This window comes from Colossoma macropomum, unplaced genomic scaffold (assembly GCF_904425465.1).
Source record: "Colossoma macropomum unplaced genomic scaffold, Colossoma_macropomum, whole genome shotgun sequence".
NCBI classification, from domain to species: Eukaryota; Metazoa; Chordata; class Actinopteri; order Characiformes; family Serrasalmidae; genus Colossoma; species Colossoma macropomum.
The window spans coordinates 43,366,830-43,378,972 of NW_023494789.1; the positions used below are offsets into that span (position 1 = coordinate 43,366,830).

General features: G+C 35.7%; 1 long non-coding RNA gene across 1 annotated transcript; it reads left to right on the forward strand.

Moving 5' to 3' along the window:
* Positions 1-2,721: 2,721 nt before the first annotated feature.
* On the forward strand, positions 2,722-6,114 carry LOC118808622. Its single transcript, XR_005007288.1, has 3 exons — positions 2,722-3,001; positions 5,390-5,485; positions 5,608-6,114. It is a non-coding gene; the product is annotated as an uncharacterized LOC118808622 (long non-coding RNA).
* Positions 6,115-12,143: the final 6,029 nt, after the last annotated feature.

Genomic DNA, 12,143 nt, shown 5'->3' on the forward strand with positions numbered 1-12,143 from the left:
TAAAAGGAACCACTTCGTCTTACTTTGGAATTGGGAATGAAGCTGGAAACCCTTTGCCATTGAAGAGGTTAGGAAGGCAGCCCTTCTGGAAGATGTTCCTCCCATGGTACCATGGAGCCCGTGCCCGTAGTGGTAGTAGACAGCTTCACTGCGGCAGTGCACGGCAGGCTGAGCCACAATGGTTGGAGGCAGAAAAAGAACTTGGCTGTTCTCTGCTGCGGCTGCAGTGGTGACAACAGTGAGACTCAGACCCTCCTCATTTAAAGACTTGGCACATGGGAATGTGTCAGACTACACACTGTTTGTAGGAGCTGGCCAGCAACAATTTGTGAAGGTGCTCAAGGAACATTCAGCATGGCAGTACTCAACCATTCAGCATGGCAGTACTCTTTCATCATATAAAGAGTTTTAATTACTACTTCCTAGTAATTGTCACAGGAAGAATAAATAAATAAATAAATAAATGAATAAATGATTTGAGATCTTGAATATAATAGTTCTATAATAGTTGTAAATAATGTAAATAAATGCAATTATTATTATTAGTTTACAAACAAGGCATAAATCAAACTAACTTTATATTCTATTGAATAAATAAATGCATATTAAATAAGAAGTAAATGATAAAAAAAACAACAGATTCAAGAAAAATACAAAGGTTATATAAATGTCTTTACCCACTTCATGGATTTATGTGTTGTGATTGTCTCTATTGATAAAATGTTTTTGGTGCACTAAACATCAAACATTGAATTTTGTTTAAATTAACCAGAGGTGTAAAGAGTACTGAAAATCCCTACTCAAGTAAAAGTTCTGTTACTGTAGTGACAATTTACTCAAGTACAAGTAAAAGTATTAGTAAATAAAATTACTCAAGTAAGAGTAAATAAGTAGTTCGCTGAAAAACTACTTAAGTACTTAGTTAGTTACTTTCTCGTATTTCCACTGTCACAACCTGAACATATTTCTGAACTGACTCAGCTACATCACTGGAAATAATCTGTACAGAAAAACACTAAAGCTAAAGTTCTGAGAGCTGAGACTGATCACAGTTCGCTCTGCTACTGAATATTAACACAGTTTTCTGTGAGCTGTGTAAGGAATGAGGTTTACATTAAACTGCATGCATTTCACGGTTAGATGATTATATAAGATGTCCTAGTTTATCTGTTTCCAGTGAAGTATTTCAGAATCCCTGAAAGACTGAGCAGAGGATGTTACTGTTTCAATGACTACATTTAAGAGAAAAAAAGAGTCAAAATTATGAGTAAATTGCTTAATTAATAATGTGATTTTAGTGACGGTCCTGCTGCCCATCAGCTCCCTGGAGTCTAGCTTACGTTAATAGGTGTGAACCTATTTAAATCAGCAGCAACACCAGCAAATTACCCAGCTTTGATTTATTTCACTAATCAGAGAGAGAGAGTGAGAGAGCGCGAGAGAGGGTGGGCAGGGGGGAGGGATCAGATCAGGCCTGTCAACGACAGCGCTACAGAATCACTGCTCAGAGTTGATAAAGATCCTGTATTAGACTAGATTTCTTGTCTTCACGACCGTTTATCTCCAAAACAGCCGCTAAACTAGGCTGTGTAAACGGTAACCTGTGGGCGACACCTGTTAACTAAAGTAGCTGACAGACACTGTAATAAAATATACGCAGCAGATTTCCAGTGTAATAAACAGAATCATTATAAAAGACAGAAGAAACTCGTAAACACGGTACCTGTTTAGCTCGGATCAGCTAGCTCGGCTATGCTGCCTCAGGCTGGAGTCGAGTTGTGAAAGCGGATCTCAGCAGGTTGCGTGTGTGGCCGCTGATAATAATGCCGTTTTCTTTAGTTCGTGTGAAAATGAATACAGATGACCGTTTGGACGCGGTCTGTTCCTCGTGTGTGCTGGTTCAATGCTCCTCTGTCCTTCTTCACTAAACAGGACATCTATGTACTGTTTTTCCTAACGGAACTGTTGTTTTTTGATTGGTGAATCTTTTAATTTTAACCGCCCTTCGTTCGTATTGGTGTCGGAGCTGATACGCTCATAATTTATTTTTACTCTGTAACATTATGAAAATTAAAGTAGCGAAGTAAAAGTATTTTATTAAAAATTAACTCAAATATGAGTAAAAGTACTACGATTTAATTCTACTCCAAAAAGTACTGTTACAGGGAAAACTGTCCTCAACTACAGTAACGAGAGTAAATGTAATTCGTTACTTACACCTCTGAAATTAACATTCCGAATTACTGTTTATTACATGTATTATTATTATTATTATTATTATTATTATTATACACTGAAACGGCTCCAAACTTTATATCATTGAGGAGCTTCTGCCTCAGACGTCACAGTGCAGTTCTGTTGAAGATAAACATTTATTTGAAAGATAAAAAGTGATGGTCGAGCCTGTTGGTAAAATGACACACAGTATAGTCTCTGTGCAAGAGACCAGGCCATGAAACGGCTCAGATGTGCCTTTATTCTTAGACTGAAATCAGCCTGAAATGAATGGAAGTGACTGGAAAACTTCTCTCAAATGTTCCTCTCATAACCAAACGGCTTACTTCCAGGGGCAACGCGTTTGAAGGCAAAAGCTTAAATTTTATGTCGACTATTGATAAACTGAGCCTATTACAACGTTCGCTTGAAAGCACAACTGTCACGCCTCCCACTGGCGTAGCAGAGACTCACACTCTTCACTCCGTTCAGGATTCCAGCTCCCAGAATCCTCTGGGGAATCACATGACCACGAAATCTCAACAATCCATCTCTCCACGCTCTTGTTCGCGTAATTATTGACTGTTTATATCTAAGGACTATATACACGGGTGTAAAGAGGCACGTTGTGATTTTCATAAGTGGCGCCTCATCCTGGACAATCATTTATTTTCTTTTCCTGGATAAACGCCACTATCGTCCAATCAACGATTTCTGACATCATCAGCCTGCGCCTTTGCTGTTTTTCAAATTCCTACCAGTGCCTCCTGCTCATGCAGAGCAACAGGTAACTCCACAAATACATTGTCTATGAGCTTTTTCTATACTGAAGTCTATTAGGATAAAACAAATGGGTACACAATTTTACTAAAGTTATTTCATCATTTGACAGATAGTGTGAATAGGTAATGTTAGTCTCTCATACAAGCTAGTCAGTTATCTTACCATGTATCATTGCTAACTGGCTATCTTGCTAGTTAGCTTGTGTTTAGCAAACAGTAAAACTAAGAAAAGTGTGATTTTTTTTTTTAAGGATATGTTTGATAACAAATACCAAACAGATCAACTTATGAGCTACCTAAAGCTTATCTAGTTAGAATGCTAGCAAACTTTTCACAGCATGATGAGCTGCTTGTCCAGGGTAGCCAGTAGTTGCTGATCCTGGATAGTCAATTAATGACTGTGTTAATCTGAGATAGCAAATGAATCCTTTTATTGACAGTATTGATCCTAGATTGTCAATTAATCTCGTTGATGACTAGATTTATTGGAGGGTCAATACAGTCATACAGTCATAAACTGTTACTATCCAGTTAACGACTGTATTGATTCTGGATAGCCAGTTAGTCATATTATTGACTGTGTTGATCCTGGATAGCACTTTAATCCTGCTACTGATGCTATTTATCCTGGATAGCCAGTTACTTGCTTTATTGATTGTGTTCATCCTGGATAGCCAGTTAATCTAGTTCATGACTGTACTGATCCTGGATAAGCAGTTCATGACTGTGTTGATCGTGGATAGGAAGGTAATCCAGTTCATGACTGTATTGATCATGGATAACTAGTTATTCATATTATTAACTGTTTTGATTTTAGATAGCCAGTTAATCCAGTTTATGGCTGTATCCATTCTGGATAGCCAGTTAGACCTATTATTGACTGTTTTAATCCTTATTAATAAATTAATCTGGTTTTTGACTGTATATATCCTGGATAGCCAGTTAGTTATATTATTGATTGTATTGATCCTCGACAGCCAGTTAATCTCGTTCATGACTATTGATCCTGGATAACATTTTAATCTTGTTACTGATGGTGTTGATCCTGAATTGCCAGTTACTTGCTTCATTGATTGTGTTCATCCTGGTTAGCCAGTTAATCTAGTTTATGACTGTACTGATCCTGGATAAGCACTTAATCCAGTTCATGGCTGTACTGATCCTGGATAGGTAGGTAATCCAGTTCATGACTATATTGATCCTGGATAACCAGTTAGTCATATTATTAACTGTTTTAATTTTGGATGACCAGTTAATCCAGTTCATGTCTGTATCCATTCTGGATAGCCAGTTAGACCTATTATTGACTGTTTTAATCCTTGTTAATGAGTTAATCCAGTTCCTGGCTCTATTGATCCTGGATAGCCAGTCAGTTATATTATTGATTGTATTGATCATGGACAGCCAGTTAATCTCGTTCATAACTGTATTGATCCCGGATAGCCAGTTAATCTTGTTCATGACTGTATTGACCCTGGATAGCCATTTAATCCTGTTACTGATAGTGTTGATCCTGGATAGCTAGTTACTTGCTGTATTGACTGTTTTTTCTGGATAGCCAGTTAATCTAGTTCATGACTGTACTGATCCTGGATAAGCAGTTAATCCAGTTCATGACCATATTGATCCTGGATAACCAGTCAGTAATATTATTGACTGTTTTGATCTTGTTTAGCCAGTTAATCCAGTTCATCCAGTTCATAGATGTATCCATTCTGGATATCCAGTTAGTCTGTGGGTTCCAGATTCAGGCGGTGAAATTATTTGTGTCCAAGTAATAAAAATGATAAAGCTTAAAATGATAAAGCTTTAAACAAACTTTAAACTCCAGTATATTAATATAATATAAGATAAACATAACCTTGTTGACATCAAAATATACTCTATATCATAGTGGAAATATATGTAGGTTTAACATCTCTTCGTTCAATTGCCAGCCAAAGCATTCTTGTTTTGAATATGCATACAGCCCTTACCTTAAATTGGAAATATTGAGCATTTGCTACATTAAAATACATTTTCAGGAGGATAAATAGGAAGATAGTAATAGGCCTAGAAAATAGCTTTGTAATGGGCTATGTGTATTCTTTTTCTATTTTTGATGTTGCTTGTAAAAATTTTTAGTTACACTTTATTTTGATAGTCTACTGTAGATGCTGTAGCCATATGCTGTCATGCATATTTTATCAGCTGCTTTAACCCCTGTAATTATTGATCTGTTTCTGGGTCAGTTTTCTACTGCTGTTGACTAGGAGGATGTCTAACACATGCATTCCATTTTACATTGATAGGCTGTAATCTCTGACTACATGATGGTGATTCTCAGTGATGGTTGTATTCTGATCAAGCATAATGGTATCATGTGTTTCTTGGGTATTTAATTATCTCTACAGATTGGATCACATTCCTAGTGGAATGATGATTGTCAAGACATCGTTTCAGTCATTTAAAGATGGAAGATGGCTTGATGACATGGATGCTCAAATGAGGTATATAATTTTTTGTTTGTCTTTTTTGAATTTGTTAAAAAAAAATTTAAAAAGTAAAAAAATGGAGAAATGTGTAAAGTAGGCTTATATTCTTCTGAAGAACTCTATTGTTGCTTTTCTAGAGCGTGCACTGAAGGGTCCACTGACTCCTGAATCGGACTTCATCAGCCAACGTACTTGTAAAGGAGAAAGCTATGTTAACATTTCTTTTTATAAAATACTACAATAATCAGATCTACACATGCTGTGAAAAACTTTTATGTGTGTATCTCATAAAATTAAACATACCTGAAGAACATGGTGCCAACAAAGGAGAACATTGATTTCACATATATCTCTGTCAACTATGAATGACCTGAAATTATCAAAGAATATTCAATATATTTATTCAGCTATATGCTTTAGGCACTGACAGTATAGTAAGAGATCACAGTGTAAGATATCTGTGTGATGTATTTTTAATCCTTATGCTAACTAAGAGCAATAAAACATAATCCAGTGTATTTTGCATGTTCATAGGTGCACTTTAATGGACACACTGTTATAATTAATATTTGACATTGCAATGCATATTATGTACATGATAACATGATTCAGGCATGTGCAAAAGTTGGAATACTCCTGTTCAGATGAGGTTTTGTTGATTTTCTAAGTGAAAATAAGACATAATAAAACATCTTCTACAGGGAACAAAAATATAGGGTAATTTTTTCTGCAAGTTTCCGCTTCATTTCTATTTATTTGCTGAGTTTACTGTACTCAAACCTTTGCATTATAGTATGAATTTTTCAGTAGCCACTTGAATTCAGAACCTATTATGAATCATTCAGTAAATGCAATAAATTATTCAGTGACTGTTATGAATTATTTTGTGACTACTCTGAATAACTCAGTAACTGCCAAGAATCATTCAGTATCTATTATGATTTGTTTAGTAAATACTATGAATGTTACAGTAACTAATATGAGTGACTCAGTAACTCATATAAATTATTCAGTAACTATGGGAAATATGTCGCAATATTAAGCTCAAAATATGACAATAACAACCCTGTACAGTTGCACAGCTGAAGACTCGTAAAACAGAAGATTGTCAAAAAATTACACTTTCACAACTGGAACAATTTGTGTCTTCAGTCCCCAAATGATTAAGTGTTGTTAAAAGGAAAGGTGATTTAACACAGTGATAAACATGCTCCTGTCACAACTTTTTTGGAATGTATTGAAGGCATCACATTTGAAATGAGCATTTATTTACAAAAAACAATTAAGTTTATCAGGTACAACATACAACACTGTTTTTGTACCATTTTTATTTAACACAGGTCAAACATAATTTACAAATCACTGCTTTCTGTTTTTATTAGCATTTCACATATTATCACATATTATCATTAACCATAATCTCAAAGTCAGATCCTGGAGGGCCAGAGCTCTGCATAGTTTTGCATTTTTTCTGCTCTTACACAACTCATTGTTTCAACTCATTGTTTCGTTATGATACTAAATCAATGTCATTCAGCTGAATCAATGTCACCATTCATTCCACTCAGTAATCACTTGATCAACTGAAAAAATTATTTTAAAATCAAAAATCTTTAAATTAATGATTCAATATAAGAAGCACACATGGAATTACAATTTATAATAACAAATGATTAATGGAATTACAACTTGATAATATTGAATGATTAATATTAAAAACAAATCACTACACAGAATAATGGTGACGAACCATGCACTGGCAAATGTCTTTGTAAAATTAAAAATAATAATTAACAGACTAAGTTTATAACAGAGAAATCTGACTCACTTAAAATGCATATTTTAGTGGATTCAGAGTGGTTTGATGTAATATTGTTCATTGTATAGAAACTTACAGACTCTTTCTTTACAGCTGTGGTGACAGGAACCAGGAGTCTACAAGGTAGAATATAGTCATATTATTTACAATTCAAACCAGTGAACACATCTTCTGGAATTTTATAGGCAATGCTTACATAATGGTCAAAACAAATAGGTGTCTTGAACATTCATGAACTGAATTAATAGACTAGCCAGGAGTGATACAGACATGAACTAGATTAACTGAACATCCAGGATCAATAAAGTTATGAAATGGATTAATTGGCTAACCAATTGGCTAATCAATAGTTATGAACTACATTTATTGACTATCAAGAATCAGTACACTCATAAATGGGGTTAACTCTCTATCCAGGATCAATACAGTCATAAACTGGATTAACTGACTATCCAGGATCAATACAGTCATAAACTGGATTAACTGACTATCCAGGATCAATATAGTCATAAACTGGATTAACTAGTTATCCAAGATCAGTACAGACAATAGTATGTCTAACTATCTGACCAGGATCACTACAGTTATAAACTGGATTAACTGGCTACCCAGGATCAATTAGGTCATGAACTCCATTAACTAGTTATCCAAGATCAATACAGCCTATAATATGTCTAACTATCTATCTAGGATCAATACAGTCATGAACTGGATTAACTGACTATCCAGGAATGGTTTAGTCAGAAACTGGATTGATTGATTATCCAGGATCAATACAATCAATAACTAGGGTAACTGACTGTCTGGGATCATTAGATTCATGAACAGGATCACTTGACTCTCTGGGATCAATTCAGTCAATAATAGAATAATAGGCTATGCAGGATCAATACAGTCATGAACTGGATTAACTAACTATCCAGGGATCAACACAGTCATGAACTGGATAAACTGACTATCTAGGATCAATAAAGTCAAGAACTGGATTAAGTGATCACCCAGGATCAATGCAGTCAGTAAGTGGATTAATAGGCCATCCAAGATCAATACAGTCATGAACTAGATTAATTGACTATCCATTATCAGTACAGTCAGATACTGGATTTACTGATGTTCCAGAATCAATGCAGTCTATAATACAATTAACTGGCTATCCAAGATTAATACAGTCATGAACTAGATTAACTGACTGTCAAGGATCAATAGAGTCATTAACTGGATTAACTATACAGGACCAATAAAGTCATGAAGTGGATTAAGTGATTATCCAGAATCAGTGCAGTCAGGTACTGGATTTACTTAGTATCCAGGATCAATGCAGTCTGTCATAAGATTAAATGACTACCCAAGATTAATACAGTCATGAACTAGATTAACTGACTATCCAGGATCATTACAGTCATTAACTGGATTAACTAACTATCCATGATCAATACAGTCAGTAGTAGGATTAACTGGCTGTCGGTCAATAGCAGGATTAATTTGCTAGATCTAAATGTCAGATTAACACTAAAAGGATTAAAAAGGATTTCATGCAGGTTCCAGAAGAAATACAGTCATGAACAATATCCAGTTGACTATCCAGGATCAGCAGCTATTGGCTACCCATGACAAGCTGCTCATCATGCTGTGAAAAGTACTACTAAGTTTGCTAGCATGCTAACTAGATAAGCTTTAGGTAGCTCATAAGTTGATCTTTTTGGTATTTGTGAATGTTGTCAAACATATCCTTTAAAAAATCACACTTTTCTTAGTTTTACTGTTTGCTAAACACAACCTAATTAGCCAGATAGCTACTTAGCAGTGCTACATGGTAAGATAACTGACTAGCCTGTATGAGAGACTCAATTTCTAACCCATTTGTTTTACCCTATTACATTTCAGTATAGAAAAAGCTCATAGACAATGTATTTGTGGAGTTACCTGTTGCTCTGCACAAGCAGGAGGCACTGGTCAGAATTTGAAAAACAGCAAAGGTGCAGGCTGATGATGTCAGAAATCATTGACTGGAGGATAGCGAATGTTTATCCAGGAAAGGAAAACAAATGATTATCCAGGATGAGGCGCCACTTATGAAAATCACTACGTGTGTGTAAAGAGTACTGAAAATCCCTACTCAAGTACAAGTACTGTTACTGTAGTGATAATTTACTCAAGTACAAGTAAAAGTATTAGTAAATAAAATAACTCAAGTAAGAGTAAATAAGTAGTTCGTTGAAAACCTACTTAAGTACTTAGTTACTTTTTTGTATTTCCACTGTCACAACCCGAACATATTTCTGAGCTGACTCAGCTACATCACTGGAAATAATCTGTACAGAAAAACACTAAAGCTAAAGTTCTGAGAGCTGAGACTGATCACAGTTCGCTCTGCTACTGAATATTAACACAGTTTTCTGTGAGCTGTGTAAGGAACATGGTTTACGTTACACTGCATGCATTTCATGGTTAGATGATTATATAAGACATCCTAGTTTATCTGTTTCTAATAAAGTATTTTAGAATCCCTGAAAGACTGTGCAGAGGTAGTAACTGTTTAATGAAGTTCATTTAAGAGAAAAAACTGAGTCAGAGTTATGAGTAGATTGCTAAATTAATAATTTTAGTGAGAGTCCTGCTGCTCATCAGCTCCCTGGACTCCCTAGCTTACGTTAATAGGTGTGAACCTCTACAGAGAGTAAACACATTCACAGCCTTCAAACTGTATATTTTCACTGATATCTGTTCAGAACATTTACACCATTAAAATCAGTAGCAACATTAGCAACTTACCCAGCTTTGATTTTTACTGTAATACATTTCACTAGTAATCATGCTGATCACTTCATACAGAACCAGACATTATTACTGCATTTCACAGTTAAACAGCTACACAGCCTCTCACAGTTAAAGACAAACACAAACGCAGAGAGAGAAGGGAGAGAGTGAGAGAGAGACAAAGAGAGAGACAAAGAGAGAGAGAAAGAGAGAGAGAGAGAAGAAGAAGAAGAAGAAGAGAGAGAGAAAGACAGAGAGAGGGTGGGGAAGTGGGGCGGGATCAGATCAGGCCACTCGGCGGCGGGACAGAATCACATTCCAGAGTTTATGAAGAGCTGGTATTAGACAAGATTTTCTATCACAGCTGTAAACGATGATCTCCAAAACAGCAGCTAAACTAGGCTGTATTTTAAACGATAAACTGCAGCCTGTGGGCAACACCTGTTAACTAAATGGATCACAGACACTTAATAAAATATACACAGCAGATTTCAAGTTTAATAAATAGAAGCATTAAAAAAGAAAGAAGAAAACCGTAAACACGGTTCAGTTCGGATCAGCTAGCTCGGCTAATGCTGCCTCAGTTGAGTCGAGTTGTGAGAGCGGATCTCAGCAGTTTTCGTGTTTGGCCGCTGATAATAACGCCATTTTCTTTAGTTCATGTGAAAATGAATACAGATGACCGTTTGGATGCGGTCTGTTCCTCGTGTGTGCTGGTTAAATCCTCCTCTGTCCTTCTTCACTAAATTGGACCTCTCTGTGGTGTTTTTTCTGTCGGAGCTGCTGTTTTTTGATGGTGAATTTTTTAAAATTAACTGCGCGTCATTCGTATTGGTTTCTGAGCTGTTAGGCTCATCATTTATATTTACTCTGTAACGTTATGAAAATTAAAGTAGCGAAGTAAAATTATTTCATTAAAAATTAACTCAAGTAAGAGTAAAAGTACTATAGTTTAATTCTACTCAAAAAAGTATCGTTACAGAGAAAACTGTACTCAATTACAGTAACAAGAGTAAATGTAATTCGTAACTTACACCTCTGACCTTTTGCAATAATCATATACAGATCTACAGCTGCAGACATTTTAACTCTGTTTCTTCCTCTGTAGACAGTTTTTTTCAAAAGGGCCTCTAACTTCATTGAAATTTCACTTTCTTTCGAACGCCTGTCTTTGTTCAGCTCTTTACTACGCTCAATGGCAAGATTCCTAACTTTGTACTTAAAATATTCTCAATTACTACGACACATGTCTCAGCTTACTAGAGACGGGTATTTCTGTATAAGTATTTTAACATCGTTGTTAAATTTGAAATCATCTAATAGTGAATTGTTGAATTTCCAATATCCTCTTGTGCCTTTATTGTTTTTAGAACTTTTGAGACTCAGTAGCACCATCCTTTGGTCAGTCAATGGAGCACTATTATGTGAAACACCACCAACAAACTGGTGTCGAGGAGATATAAGAAAGAGATCAATCCTGGACTTTCTAGTCATGGAATCCATTGTGGATGGATTGAAAAATCTCCAGGCATCAACAAGCACAAGATCACAACAAAGGTTGGATATTATACAGTTCTCACCACTAACATTCTACAGTCTAGGAGGATACCTATCAGCTGAGTAATCTGGGGCAATATTGAAGTCACCAGACATAATAAGAAAAGCATCAGGGTACTTATCCTGTACTATTTAAAGCTTTTCAGTTAGGTCTGTATAAAGACATTTGTTTGCAAATAATATGTTATGACCATATACATTGTAGATTATAAACAATGCATTTTCCAACTTCAGAATCAAAGTCACCCATCTTCCATCATTTGAAGAAGTATAACACATCACCTTTAAATTTATGAAATAAAATCAATACTCCAGCTGAGTGATTCGCTCCGTGACTATAATAAATCGTATTTCCCCACTGACACTTCCAGAATTTTTCATCAGACTCACAAGAGTGGGTTGGCCATTAGACTTGCTTAAAAAGTCATTCACCGAAGAGACAGTCTATTTTCTTTCCATCAATGTACTTATTAGGGCCACCGAAAAAAGCATTCTTTCCTTCCTGGTGTGCCTTCAGAATGTCAGGTCACCTTTTTGTCA